This window comes from Oncorhynchus gorbuscha, linkage group LG11 (genome assembly GCF_021184085.1).
Source record: "Oncorhynchus gorbuscha isolate QuinsamMale2020 ecotype Even-year linkage group LG11, OgorEven_v1.0, whole genome shotgun sequence".
NCBI classification, from domain to species: domain Eukaryota; kingdom Metazoa; phylum Chordata; class Actinopteri; order Salmoniformes; family Salmonidae; genus Oncorhynchus; species Oncorhynchus gorbuscha.
Window position 1 is genome coordinate 25680011 of NC_060183.1, and position 15985 is coordinate 25695995.

At 43.5% G+C, this 15985-nt stretch overlaps 1 protein-coding gene across 6 annotated transcripts in view; it reads left to right on the forward strand.

Annotated features, from left to right (window-relative positions):
* The first annotated feature begins 745 nt into the window (after nt 1-745).
* Nucleotides 746-15985, forward strand: part of LOC124048386 — a 35594-nt gene continuing 20354 nt past the window's right edge. For 3 of the 6 annotated variants that reach the window (XM_046369113.1, XM_046369116.1, XM_046369117.1), the window contains exon 1: nt 747-1111. The gene's annotated coding sequence lies outside the window, so the exon portion shown is untranslated. Of the gene's footprint in view, nt 1112-11919; nt 11942-15985 lie in introns of all 6 variants that reach the window. The other 3 variants (XM_046369115.1, XM_046369114.1, XM_046369118.1) reach the window with 3 other exon arrangements.

Here is a 15985-nt window from a genome sequence, read left to right on the forward strand (position 1 = left end):
AAAACATTTTCCTTCTTCAGAAGTTCCAGCTAGGCATTCTAACATTATTTAGCTAATTAATTTACTAGCTATCATACAGTATGCGTATATTAATAATTATATATTTCATGTAAGTAGATATGCAATTGTAACAGTATAATTTTAAACTGTCCCCTCGCCTATACCCGGGCGCGAACCAGGGACCTTCTGCACACCATCAACAACAGTCACCCACGAAGCATCGTTACCCATCGCTCCACAAAAGCCACGGCCCTTGCAGAGCAAGGGGAACTACTACTTCAAGGTCTCAGAGCAAGTGACGTAACCGATTGAAACGCTATTTAGCGCACACCGCTAACTAAGCTAGCCGTTTCACATCCGTTACACTAACCCCCCTTTTGACCTTCCTCCTTTTTCCGCAGCAACCAGTAATCCGGGTCAACAGCATCAATGTAACAGTATAATTTTTTTAACCGTCCCCTCGCCCATACCCGGGCGCGAACCAGGGACCTTCTGCACACATCAACAACAGTCACCCACGAAGCATCGCGATGGGTAACGATGCTTCATGGGTGACTGTTGTTGATGTGTGCAGAAGGTCCCCGGTTCGCGCCCGGGTATGGGCGAGGGGACGGTTTAAAATTATACTGTTACACAATCATAATTGACTGTAGCGCATATAAAGCACCCACAAGATACCGGTAGCTGAAAACAAAATCACTGCGGGATGAACGAGTTACGAATTTCCGGGTTAGGACGGTCCATTTAAAAATCATTCCTTTCTCGCCCCTTGCCCTGCAGCCATCAGAAGTGTCCACTTAATTTGATGGCTGAGGGGATATGGTGTGTCTTTTTTTAAGTGTTTGGACTGCACCCATGAACATTCCATAAGCACAGGAACCAGTTTCGCCTGAGGAAAAACTAAAGTAAAAGTGTTTCGGTTACACTTCTTGTCCTCGGATGATGGTGGTTTAGAGATTGTTTTATGAAGGGATAGTTGTTTTTTATGACTGTCATACATTGATGCAGATATAAATCAGCTATTTTTATCAGCTACGGACTTTCCTGGGTAAATATAAATACAAATTAAATTAAAAAATAAATACAAATCTGAAGTGGAAGAACATTAAAGGTAAGGGGCTCTATTTTATCAAACTTAACGCAATGGTAAATCTTAGCGCAGCTGCTCTTGTCATTGTCACGAAGCCTACCGTCCCACTCGCGTTAGTAGTTCTGAACGAGTAAGTGTAGGCTATATAGAAATACTGACGCTCAAATTGAAAATCATTAACCGAAATAATGAGGATTTCGATCCGAAAAATTGGGGTGTACATTACATCTCACATACCTGAACCGAAACCGGTGTTGAACCGAAACCGGTGTTGTGCCGAAACCCCCCCTTCGCGTGAACGCTCACCACACTCAAATCTTCATTGCTGCGACTTGCTTGCTAGTTGAGATTTCTGCTCTTCACTCCGTTTAGCCTACATTTCACCATTTTGTCTTTGTCCTTCAAGGCAGCTGTCAATGTTCATGTCAGGCTACTTTTTTTTTAATGGCGGGTTGATCGCGGGGGAGGCACTAGTAATGTCTGCAGTTTTCGGTTTGGCTATTTGTGTTTTTATTGGTCAAAAATAAGAATTTCGGCAGGCAAGAAAATAGCCTTTCCGACACCCCTAACCCTCCGCTATTTTCCGGTCTCTCCAGAGATGTACGATCGGGTTCCAAGTCCGGGCTCAGGCTGGGCCACTCGAGGACATTCAGATACTTGTCCCAAAGCCACTCATGCATTGTCTTGGCTGTGTGCTTAGAGTTGTTGTCCTGTTGGAAGGTGAAACTCCACCCCAGTCTGAGGTCCTCATCGCTCTGGAGCAAGTTTTCATTAAGGATCTCTGTACTTTGCTCTGTTCATCTTTCCCTCGATCCTGACTAGTCTCCCAGTCCCTGCCGCTAAAATAATCCCCTCGAGATGACGCTGCCACCACCATGCTTCACAGTAGGGATGATTCCAGGTTTCCTCCAGACTTGACGCTTGGCATTCAGGCTAAAGAGTTCAATCTTGGTTTCACCAGACCAGAGAATTTTCAAGGGGGCTGTCATGTGTCTTTTACTGAGTAGTGGCTTCCGTCTGGCCTCTCTACCATAAAGGCCTGATTGGTGGAATGCTTCAAAGATGGTTGTCCTTCTGGAAGGTTCTTCCATCTCCAAAGAGGAACTCTGGAGCTCTGTCAGAAGAATGATGGAGGCCACTCTTTTTGTGGACCTTCAATGCTGCAGACATATTTTGGTACCCTTCCCCAGATCTGTGCCTCGACACAATCGTGTCTTGGAGATCTATGGACAATTTCTTTGACCTCATGGCTTGGTTTTTGCTCTGACGTGGACTGTCAGCTGTGGGACCTCATATAGAATGGTGTGTGCCTTTACCACATGTGGACTCCAATTAGGCCTGGGCGATATGGCCAAAATCTCATATCCTGATATATAGGTCATTTTATATCCCGATAACGATACATATTTTCTGTCACATTTTCTGTCAATTCAATGAATAAATAGTTTATATAAAATGACCAGATGTAAAGGCCTATTTCTTATTACATTTTTAATTATACTCAACAAATAAAAGGTACTTACTCATATTTTATTTATAACCTTTGTGAAAAATTTCAATTAAGCATGTAACAAAATGTTAATGTATAAAATCTAAGAAGGTAAATAGAAAACACTTCAACTGTAGTTGCAAACAAAATAAATATAGGCCTAATATATATATACCAAATGCAAATTGTTATAGCTTGCCTGTTTTGCATGTTATTTTGGCTTTATATGCGTCACATAACAATTTGCATTTGGTACCTTGGTGTTAGCACCAACTCACAAAACCCCCGTTTCTCGACCGTTTAAATTGGGGCCATGTTGTAACAGCAGCTGTTCTCTCCTTCCATCTTCATGATTCTTTGCCATATGGTGTGCCGCAGGCAAAAGCCTCTTGCAACGTCTGAGTCGGGGGTTTGTTTCGAGCACTCGACTGTACTTTTTTGGATCTCATCCGTAGACTGTTTCACATGATTATTGCGTACGTGGTAAAATAGGTTAGTGGTGTTTGAGCATGTTGTCGGGACCGGCCTGCGGCTTATTTTGCGGAGGACGGTTTTCTGTTTCGTTTCAGACTTGTCATATCCAAACCACGTCCATGCCACCGACGTAGTTCCTCTTTTAGTAGTTCATTTTTTACGTGCCGTGTCTCCGTGCTCTGTGTCACATTCACTCTCCTCCATGTTTGCTTGTGTTGCAAAGCGTCGTCCAATTGACAAAAAATATTGGCGTGATTTGCGACACAACAAAATAAACGATAGAGCATAATATGAAACGTTAGACATTTTTCTATCGTCACGCGATGTATATCGTCATATCGCCCAGGCCTAAAACCAATCAAGTTGAATAAGCGTCTCAAGGATGATAAATGGAAACAGGATGCACCTGAGCTCAATTTCAGTCTTATATCAAAGGGTCTGAATACTTATGTACATATGGTATTTCTGTTTGACATTTTTCATAAATTAGCAAACATTTAAAAACAATTTTTTCACTTTGTCATTATGGGTTATTGTGTGTAGATTTGAGGGATTATTTTTTCAAGTGGAAAAGGGAAAGGGGTCTGAATACTTTTCGAACGCATTGTACATATGAATTGGGTAAAGTGACTAGTGATTTCATGTCTATGTACAGCACCAGTCAAAGGTTTGGACACCTACTCATTCAAGGGTTTTTCTATTTTTGTACTCTTCTCTACATTGTAGAATAATAGTGAAGACATCAACACTATGAAATAACACATATGGAATCATAATCATGTAGTAACCAAAAAACTGTTAAACAAATCGAGATATATTTTATATTTGAGATTCTTCAAAGTAGCCACCCTTTGCCTTGAGGACAGCTTTGCACACTCTTGGCATGTTTGCTTATGGCCTTATACAGCTGGTTGAGTGCTGTCTTAGTACCAGCATCGGTTTGTGGTGGTAAATAGTGGGCTACGAATAATATAGATGAGAACTCTCTTGGTAGATATTCTGGTCTACAACTTATCATAAGGTACTACCTCAGGCGAGCAATACCTCAATACTTCTTTAATATCAGACATCGTGCGCCAGCTGTTGTTGTAACGGTTTTCCTCCTCTTCTGAGGAGGAGTAGGAAGGATCGGACCAATATGCAGCGTGGTAAGTGTTCGTCATTTTATTAAACTGAACTGAACACTACAATACAAAATAAACAAAAAGAACAACCGAAACAGTTCCGTCTGGTAACTAATACTAAGACAGAAAACAACTTCCCACAAATCATAGTGGGAAAACAGGCTGCCTAAGTACGGTTCTCAATCAGAGACAACGATAAGCAGCTGCCTCTGATTGGGAACCATACCAGGCCAAACTCAGAAATACAAAAACATAGAACAACAACATAGAATGCCCACCCCAACTCACGCTCTGACCAAACTAAAATAGAGACATTCAAAAGGAACTAAGGTCAGGACGTGACAGTACCCCCCCCCCCCAAAGGTCCGGACTCCGGCCGCAAAACCTAAATCCATAGGGGAGGGTCTGGGTGGGCATCTGTCTGCGGTGGTGGCTCTGGCGAGGGACGTGGACCCCATTCCACCATAGTCTTGGCCCACTTAAGTGGCACCTTTGGAGCGGCGACCCTCGCCGCCGACCCCGGACTGGGGGCCCTTACAGCGGGCCCCGGACAGGCGGGGAGACTCTGGCAGCGCCGGACAGGCGGGGAGACTCTAGCAGCGCCGGACAGGCGTGGAGACTCTAGCAGCGCCGGACAGGCGTGGAGACTCTAGCAGCGCCGGACAGGCGGGGAGACTCTAGCAGCGCCGGACAGGCGGGGAGACTCTAGCAGCGCCGGACAGGCGGGGAGACTCTAGCAGCGCCGGACAGGCGGGGAGACTCTGGCAGCCCCGGAGTAAAGGGCGGCTCTGGCAGCTCCTGACTGACAGGCGGCTCTGGCAGCTCCTGACTGACGGGAGAACCTGGAGGGAGGAGACGGAGAGACAGCCTGGTGCGTGGGGCTTCCACAGGACCCACCATTCTGGGGAGACCTACAGGAGGCCTGGTGCGTGGAGGAGGCACCGGATGGACCGGGCTGTGGGGGAGCACTGGAGCTCTTGTGCGCAGCCTTGGCACCACTCCTCCAGGCTGGATGACCACTTTAGCCCGGACCCTCCAGAGTGCAGGCACAGGTTGAACCGGGCTGTGGGGATGCACTGGAGATCTGGTGCATACCACTCGCACCTCTCCCTTAGGCTCAATCCCACATTCACCCAGCACGGGCGGAGCGCAGGCATAGGGCGCACTGCACCCTCCCAGCGCCCCGGAGACACAGCACGCAGAGCCGGCGCAGGATACCCTGGGCCGAAACGGCGTACCGGAGACCAAACACGCTGAGCCGGCACACTACGCCAATTTTTTGGGGGGGCTGCCTCTCGTGCCTGTTGCGCTGCCTTACCTCATATCGCCGCCACTCAGCTTTCGCTGCCTCCAGTTCTTCCTTGGAGTGGCGATATTCCCCAGTCTGTGCCCAGGGTCCCTTGCCATCCAATATGTCCTCCCATGTCCATTTCTCCAGATATCACTGCCTCTCGTTACCACGCTGCTTGGTCCTTTCTTGGTGGGTAGTTCTGTAACGGCTTTCCTCCTCTTCTGAGGAGGAGTAGGAAGGACAGTTGTTGACAAATAGACACACACTCCCGCCCCTTGTCTTACCAGACGTAGCTTCTCTGTCTGCCGATGCATGGAAAATCCCACCTATCCCGTCTATATTTTCCGTGTCGTCGTTCAGCATAAGATATTACAGTTGTTAATGTCCCGTTGGTAGGATAATCTTGATCGTAGATCATCCATTTTATTTTCCAATGATTGCACTTTGGCCAATAGAACGGATGGCAGTGGGGGTTTACTCACTCGCCTATGAATTCTCAGAAGGTAGCCCAAACCCTGCCCCTTTTTTCTCTGTATTTTCTTCATGCAAATAACGGGGATGTGGGCCCGTTCCCGAGAAAGCAGTATATTCTTCATGTCGGACTTGTTAAAGAAAAAAAATCTTCATCCAGTTTGAGGTGACTAATAGCTGTTCTGAAGTCCAGAAGTTATTTTTGGTCATAAGAGACTGTAGCAGCAACATTATATACAAAAATAAGTTGTTTTTTAAAAGTTACAAATAAAACGGGAAAAAAATTGTAGTTGTTTAGGAGCACGTTATATTTATATTTTATGTGTGAGGCATGTTCTCAATAAGCAAGATTTAGCCTGGCCCAATAATGGATTAAAGGAGCCTAATGTTTCTCCTTATAGTCCAAGGATCTTACAGCCAAAACAATCCAATACTCCATCTAGACATTAATCGATTCTCAATTCTCAACAAGCAGTTCAGGTCTAGAAACAAAGCCCTCTGTTTTCATATCACATCAAAAATAATTTCACAAATGCAAAATTTACACTTATTGTACACTGTTTTAACTTGTTTTAATGCTGTTGCAGCCGACCAGCATTTTTCAGTGACAACACATTTGTGGTGTCAGTCTTCCGTTTACACACAGGTGTTCGGAGACGCAGATAGCTAGTTAGCACAGGTAGTCCGTCTTTCGTTTGTTTTCCGTAAACAAGTGCTGTAACATGGAAATATGGCCGCGTGGGAACCCTGAACCTAACCTTATAAAGGTGGGTAGTAATTTAACCTTTATATTTTTTGTCGCTGATATGACAGATACATTCCTTATGTTTCCAAAACTGTACTGAAAACAATGCACATTAACATTTAGAGCAAGTGTTGGGATCTTAAAGGGAAGATTGCAGAATAAGGTTGCTGCTAACATTATGATTTGTTTCATCCTTCCAACTAAATGTCCCAATATGACATATCACTTTACATTTGTATTTTGGGAGAATTAGGGACAATTTGGGAAAAGTGAAGTAAAGAGGAGCACTACACAAACAGGAGTGAAGCCACTGTCCACATAAGATTGAAGACCCACATCATACGAAGTCCTAATGTTTTTGAAAAATATTTTGGCACTTTGAATGAAGCCATCATCTGACCATATCCTGCGATTTATTTATTCTCCACGGCCTAAAAAAACCCACTTACACAGCTTTTAGCATAGCCCCTTTTACACCCCTGCTGGCTTGCTCTTATTGGTTAACCACTAGCAAGCTTGAAACACATCACTTATTAGCAGTTCAGCACATCAGCATTTCTCATACTTTTACACAAAGTCAAGATAAACCTTTACCATTTTACCATTTTAGTAGACATTGAACGTCTATAACCAAATTGGCTAAAACTCTGTTGTTGGCCGATCGTACCTATGGCTAGCCACATGCTAGCCTAAAGAATAATTCTGGCAGCAGTAAATCCAGGTATAATGGCTAATTAACATCCTGCAAGCTATATCGGCCAATAAAGATCAGGCAGTTCGGGGAGCACGTGATGCCGCGGAGCTGAGCAGACGTTGACAAACTGAGCTCTTCAAAGTTATTTCATTATTACCTAAATAACAACGTTGAAACAATATTCTAACATCGGCTGATAAATTGTCAAGTACTTACCTTCCCAAAGAGCCATGGATCTCCGACCAAGAGGCAAGAAGGACGAACAAAACATTGTTGATTCCCAAGATAATGCTACAGCTAGCAAGATTAGCATTAGCCTCTTGCGAGCCTGCCGACATGCTGGCTACTCTCCACCAGGTAATTCAGGATGGTAACAAAGGTCTTACTCTGAAAATTGACAAGAAATCGGCTGAACGCCATTCTTCCATTGACGACATGAAATCCACCATGAATGATCTCCTTTTAAGAACGACTGAGGTTGAGTTGCGCAATTGCACAGTTGAAGATAACCTGCTCATGTCGAGTGATGGTCTGATACAACTGCAGAAGGACAATGCCAACCTCAAGAACAAGGTAGACCAGATGGAGAACCAGAGCAGACGTAGTAATATCCGTGTGGTGGGATTGAATGAGGACAGCGAGGGCTGTGACCCGGTCCGTTTCTTCACTCAATGGATTCCGGATGTCCTAGGCATAATCAACCTCACCAAGCCGCTGGAAATCAAACGCGCCCACAGAACATCAGCGCCAAAACCCCGGCCGGATGAGCCCCCACGGGCTGTCCTGATCAGGTTCCTCTGTTTCCAGGACCGAGAGAAGATACTGCAAATCGCAAGAGCCAAAGGGGACATCACCATTGATGGCAAGAGGGTCAGCCTTTTCCCAGATATCAGCGTGGATCTCACCAGACGTCGCAAGCAGTTCAGACCTGTCGCCAAAGCACTGAAGGAGAAGAACTTCACCGGCTACCTCATCCACCCTGCGCGGATGAAAGTTCAGACAAAGGCCGAAGCCATCTCTTCAACACACCGGGAGAAGTGTTCACTTTTCTCAAAGACCTGAACCGCGTCTGAACCAGGAAAGTCTCTCTGGGGGATAAGATGCAGTTTGTTTCCTTTCTCATATCCGGGCTGTCCTGTGACTGAACTGCTGATGTCTTCTTTGAATTTGGGATCCGTTTACCCCGCTATCCGGTCGCTATAATTGATTTGTACATTTTCAACTTACCGTTTTTTCCCCAGGGTGAGTTCTATTACATTTACAGGAGACTATATATTGTTTTAGTCAATATCCACTGAGCGAAGCAAATTAGTGGGCTTAGGCCAACTGCTTTCCCCCCCATTTATGTTTCTCCTCTCCTGAAAAGAGACTCAAGCAGCCCTTACTGAGGGCAGTAAATATTCAGCCATAAATGTCTATTCACAACGTTTGTTTTCAATTTAGAGAGCTCGCAGGTTTTAGTTTACGGCAAGGTTTAGCTAGTAAGAGCAAGATGGAAAGCAAGCAACAACGTATCTCTACAAGTGTATTCATGTTTCATTGTTGGGATTGTTGTTTTAGTCTGACAATCGAGGTGGGTGGGGTTTCTTTTTTTTCTATGTTTATTGTTGTTTTCTTCCTAAAGAGACACAAGTCACTTCTGTGTTTTCATCTAAAGTTGAAACCTTTCCTGACTATTTACATATGAGAGATTTCCATTCGGTTACATATTTGAAACCACTAAAATATGTCACATTCAACGTAAAAGGTCTTAACAGCCCGATTTAAAAGGAAAATAGTCTGGGCCTCCCGGGTGGCGCAGTGGTCTAAGGCACTGCATCGCAGTGCTAGCTGTGCCACCAGAAACTCTGGGTTTGAGCTCAGGCTCTGTCGCAGCCGGCCGCGACCGGGAGGTCCATGGGGCGACGCACAATTGGCCTAGCGTCGTCCGGGTTAGGGAGGGTTTGGCTGGTAGGGATATCCTTGTCTCATCGCACACTAGCGACTCCTGTGGCGGGCTGGGCGCAGTGCCCACTGACCAGGTCGACTAGGTGTACGGTTTTTCCTCCGACACATTGGTGCGGCTGGCTTCCGGGTTGGATGCGCGCTGTGTTAAGAAGCAGTGCGGCTTGGTTGGGTTATGTTTCGGAGGACGCATGGTTCTTGACCTTCGTCTCCCCCAAGCCCGTACGGGAGTTGTAGCGATGAGACAAGATAGTAACTACTAACAATTGGATACCACGAAATTGGGGAGAAAAAGGGGGGAAAAAGGAAAATAGTCTATACATACCTTAAGAAATTAAAGCCTGACATTGTGTTTTTACAAGAAACACATCTTACAGCCAGTGAACACAAGAAATTGAAGAGGGAATGGGTAGGACAAGTTTCTGCGTCCTCTTTTCACTCCAAAGCAAGAGGAACTACAATTTTGTAGACACATCCCCTTCTGCATTAACAACACCATCTCTGATCCCTCGGGCAGGTTTGTTTTTGGTGCAGGGGCATATGTTTTCAGAGTCTTGGACCCTATTGAATATTTATGCTCCTAACTTCGATGACCATATGTTTATTCAGCATGTCTTCCTTCAGGTTGCTCAAGCACCACCAGGATGGCTACTGGTTGGAGGAGATACTTTTTTTTGTTTAGATACAGTTCTTGATAGGTCCTCTGATAAACCCTCACTTCTTACCAAAGCCGGCAAGCTCACCATGTCATTCGTGAAAGATCTGAATTTACTAGACATCTGGAGACAGTTGCACCCACAGGATAGGGACTACTCTTTTTATTCACACAACACACACACACGCATAGATAACTTTTTACTATCGACCCAACTGTTTCATAGAGTGTTAGATATCGAGTATCTCCCCAGATTGCTTATTGACCATTCTCCTCGGGTATTATCAATCTCCATTCCTACCAAGGTAAATAGAGCATATAAATGGAGACTAAATTCTACACCCCTAAAGCAACCTGAATTTTGTGCATTCATCAAAGAGCAGGTCAATATTTTTACTTTGACAAACAAACCCTCCGCTCCCGACAGTTTCATTCTTTGGGACACATTGAAGGCCTATCTGAGGGGACAGTCCATTTCCTATACTAAAGGGTTGAAGAGAAAACACGGAGCGGAACTGAATGCCCTTGAATCTGAAATATCTGAGCTAGAGAACCTACCAAAGAGGCCCGACTAAAGATCTATACAGGCTTTTGGTGAATAAAAAACTAAAATATAATATAACACATATCAAGCTGAGAGGGCCATCACTAAATCAAACCAGCGTTATTACGAGCTTGGAGAGAAAGCTCACAAAGTATTGGCATGGCAACTGAAAGCAGAGTAAGTAAGTAAAGTAAGAGGACAATTAATGCTATAGAAACTCTTACTAATAAGATATCTTTTGACCCTACTGAAATGAATGATACTTTTAAGAAATACTACGAAGACCTCTACACTTCCCAATCAAGTGATGATCTATCAGAGATCGACTCCTTTCTCTCCTCTCTCAACCTCCCATGCCTGTCAGGGGAAGACAGAGAGCGCCTGAGTGAACACTTCTCAGTTCCTGAATTGCTGGAGGCCATTAAATCCTTACCTTCTTATAAATCTCCTGGGGAAGATGGCTTCCCTCCAGAGTTAGCTACCTACAACTACGAAACTTTATTAGGGTGACTCTCAAGGGACAATGGAACCTACCTAAGATGTCACCTATTGAACAACTCTGCCACGCAGACCAATCACTGTTCAAGACCGTTTCCCATGTTTACGATGCTCTTATATCAGGACTAACACTGCCTGAGCTAAATAAACCCCGACTTAGATGGGAAAAAGATCTGGGTATTGATCTTGATGAGGGTCTATGGAGTGTCCTATGCAGGGATGGTGTTACATCCACATTGAACTCCAGATACAGACTGATCCAGTTTAATTTCCTCCATCAGCTCTATATCACCCCATCTAGACTGCACAGGGTCAACCCTGATATCTCTTCCCTATGTTTTAGATGTGGCTCAGATGAAGGAACATTCCTCCATTCCACTTGGCAGTGGTCAAAATTACACGGTTTTTGGCAGGGGTTATGCGATACCATATCCTCAATTCCCTTTAGACCGGGAGGTCTGTCTACTGGGTAAATTTACTAACTCCAATCTTAGGCAAAGCGGTACTTTTAAGCTAACAGAAATATTGCTAGCGGTTGCCAAGAACAATCCGATTCCTCCCTGCCCGTTGCAATGTCGGAAGTTAATAGTTGTATCCCACTGGAGAAAATCACTTACTGCTTGAGGAATAAGTTAGATACATTTTACAGAATTTGGCAACCTTTTATTGACTATATGGAGAATCTTCCCTCACATCACATTGATTGAATCTCTATATAATCCCTATAATCCTTATAATGTTTCACACGTAATGTATAGTATGTAGCTTATGGCAGGTGACTGACTATATGATCCAATGTCTCATTATTATTATTTTTAATTTTACTCTTTATTATGACTTGTTTATTGTATGTTTGTATATATAATTATACTTTCTTTTTTATTTTCCCATGATGTCAAGCAAAGAGGCACTGAGTTTGAAGGTAGGCCTTGAAATACATCCACAGGTACACCTCCAATTGACTCAAATGATGTCAATTAGCCTATCAGAAGCTTCTAAAGCCATGACATCATTTTCTGGAATTTCCCAAGCTTTTTATTAAAGGCACAGTCAACTTAGTGTATATAAACTTCTGACTCACTGGAATTGTGATACAGTGAATTGTAAGTAAGTCGCTCTGGATAAGAGCGTCTGCTAAATGACTTAAACGTAATGTAAATGTAAGTGAAATAATATGTAAACAATTATTGGAAAAATTAATTGTCATGCACAAAGTAGATGTCCTAACCAACTTGCCAAGAAATTTGTGGAGTGGTTGAAAAATTAGTTTTGATGACTCCAACCTAAGTGTATGTTTACTTCCGACTGTAAATGTATGTATGGCAGGACCAAATCGGAGAGCTAGGTAAGAGTAAACCCATGTAATGCTTAGATTAGCAGTAAAACATTTAAATCAGCCCTAGCCTTAACAGGAAGCCAGTGTAGGGAGTCATGCACTGGAGTAATATGATCACATTTTGGGGTTCTTGTCAAGAATCTAGCAGCCATGTTTAACACTAACTGAAGTGTATTTAGTGCTTTATCCAGGTAGCCAGATAGTAGAGCATTGCAGTAGTCTAATCTAGAAGTGACAAAGCATGAAATAGCTTTTCTGCATAATTTTTGGACAAAACGTTTCTGATCTTTGCAATGTTACGAAAATGGAAAAAAGCTGTCCTTGAAATATTTTATTTTGATATGCTCATCAAAATCCTTCACATTTTTATTTGAGATGACTGTACAATCATCAAGATTAATTGTAATAACCAACAGTAGATCTCTCTCTGTTTTGTCTGAGTTTAAAAGTAAAACATTTGCCACCATCCACTTCCTTATGTATGAAACACAGGCTTCCAGGCAAGGCAATTTTGGGGTTTCTTCATGTTTCATTGAAATGTACAGCTGTGTGTCGTCCAACATTTCAGTGACAGTTGAAATTGTGTTTCTGAATGACATCACCAAGAGGTACAATATAAGGTGAAAACAATAGTGGTCCTAAAATGGAACCTTGAGGAACACCGAAACTTACAATTGATATGTCAGAGGATTAACCATCCATGATATGTTTCTGACAGATAAGATCAAACCAGGCTAGAACTTGTCCGTGTAATCTCTCCAAAAGAATGTGGTGATCAATGGTGTCAAAAGCAGCACTAAGGTCTAGGAGCACGAGGACAGATGCAGAGCCTTGGTCTGACACCATTAAAAGGTCATTTATCGTCTTCACAAGTGCAGTCCCAGTGCTATGATCGGGTCTAAAACCAGACTGAAGCATTTCGTATACATTATTTGTCTTCAGGAATGCAGTGAGTTGCTGCGCAACAGCTTTTTCAAACATTTGAGAGGAATGGGAGATTTGATGTAAGCCAATATTTAAAGAAAAAAACTTTTCCAGGTCAAGGATTGTCTTTTTCAAGAGAGGCTTTATTACTGCCAATTTAAGTGAGTTTGGTACATCCATGTGAGTGGGCCAGTTCGTTTTGCATGGACCGGTCCACTTAGATTGCTTTCCATCTTCATTTTTTATAATCTTCTGGCAGTATAACATGACTGAAGTGCCAGGGGTTCCCCTGACCTAGTCTGCTTTGGGCAGACTCTCTTCCCAATATTCTTGCATTTTGACCAAACATGCCTGCTGGTAAACAGTGCACTGCCACCACCAGGCAAAGATTGTTGGTACAAAACATAAGGAACACCTTTGTAATAGAGTTCCAACCCCTTTTCCCCTCAGAACAGCCTCAATTTGTCAGTGCATGGACTACAATGTGTCAAAAGCCTTCCACAGGGATGCTGGCCCTTGTTGACTCCAATGCTTCCCACAGTGTTAAGTTAGCTGGATGTCCTTTGGGTGGTGGACCGTTGTTGAAACACACAGGAAACTGTTGAGCATGACAAACCCAGCAGCTTTGCAGTTCTTGACACACTCAAACCAGTGCACCTGGCACCAACTACCATACCCTGTTCAAATGGATATAGATATTTTTTCTTGGCCATTCAATCTCTGAATGGTTCTTCTTCTTCTTCTTCGGTGGATCGTATACAACTTAAAGGTGCCTACACTGCCACCTACTGTACTAAAGTGTGAGGCCAGTCACAGTCTACCTGCATAAAATTCTCTTCATTATTCCTGTTCCTAAAAGGAACAAAATTTCACCATTAACTATCCCTACACCTATGTACCTTATTATTATTATTATCTCATACACCCAGGTACAGCTCTGCAGCTGCCACCTACACTCATTAAAACACCACTACCTCATTCCACTACTGGACTCCATCTACAGACTGGACCTTATCTACTCCTGTACCATGCCAATGGCCTGGAAAGATGGGACACCACTCCTCAACACACCCTATAACTCTTCTGAAGTCAAATCTCGTATATCCAAATACTTCTCTGCATCAGCCACCATAACATCTATTCTCTGATTTACGTTCCATTTCTGCAGTACAGTTAATAGCGATTGCTGTGAATGCTAAGAAGCCATCCTTACTGAAGCATTTCTCACTCGTCACCCTATCCCTCTGTGCTGGCACAAATCTACTGCTCACTGGGATCCTCTCAGGATCCATCATACTTGACCCATCCTCCTCCACTTTCGTCACTGCATCAGCATACGACACGCTCTGCACTACTCTGACTCTGGCCACTTCAACCTGCTCATCTCACACTGGACTCTTCCGATCCCCAGCAACATGAGCACCCCTACAGTTGACACACAACTTTATCCACCGAAACTACACAATCCTCTGTCCCATGCCACTCTATACACTTCCCACATCTTGGAATCTCCCTCCCACACTGCTGCAACTTGACCATAAACATTGCACCTGAAGCAGTGCAGTGTATTCTGCACAAAAGCAGGATGACTTCTTATGGATAGGGGGCAGTATTCAGAAGTTTGGATGAATGAGGTGCCCAATATAAACTGCCTGTTACTCAGGCCCAGAAGCTAGGATATGCATATAATTGGTAGTATTGGATAGAAAAAGAAAAATAATGTCTGTGAGTATAACAGAACTGATATGGCAGGCGAAAACCCGAGGACAATCCATCCAGAATTTTTTTTTTCAGCTCACCACTGATTACTATTGCTATCAATAGGAATATAAAAGGAATACCTCCCAGAATGCAATTCCTAGGGCTTCCACTAGATGTCAACAGTATTTAGAAAGAATTTCAGGCTTGTTTGTTGATAAATGAGCTAGAATTTGTAGTTTTTGTAAGTGGCTCCTATTTTGACTGTAGTGTTTGTAACGTGTTCCTGTGAGTGCTTGCACTTCATTATTTATCCCCGGTAATGACAATACTATTCTCCGTCTTAAATTGTATTGTTTATTTACATATTAGGGTACCTGAGGATTGATTAGAAACGTTGTTTGACTTGTTTGGACGAAGTATATTGGTAACATTTGCGATTCATTTTGTATGCATTTTGAACAAAGGGAAACCGGGGGATTATTGAATGAAGCGTGCCAACTAAACTGACTTTTGGGATATAAAGAAGGACCTTATCGAACAAAATGAACATTTGTGATGTAGCTGGTACCTTTTAAGATTTCCGTAACCAACATTTTCCATCAAGATAGAACTGCCAAAGGGGGAGGAGTTGCAATCTACTGCAGAGATAGTCAGCAAAGTTCTGTCATACTTTCCAGGTCTATACCCAAACAGTTCGAACTTCTAATTTTAAAAATTAATCTCTCCAGAAATAAGTCTCTCACTGTTGCCGCCTGCTATCGACGTCCCTCCGGTCCCAGCTGTGCCCTGGACACCATTTGTGAATTGATTGCCCCCCATCTTGCTTCAGAGTTCGTTCTGTTGGGTGACCTAAACTGGGATATGCTTAACAGCACGGCAGTCCTACATTCTAAGCTAGATGACCTCAATCTCACACAAATCATTAAGGAACCCACCAGGTACAACCCTAAATCCGTAAACATGAGCACCCTGATAGACATTATCCTGACCAACTTGCCCTCCAAA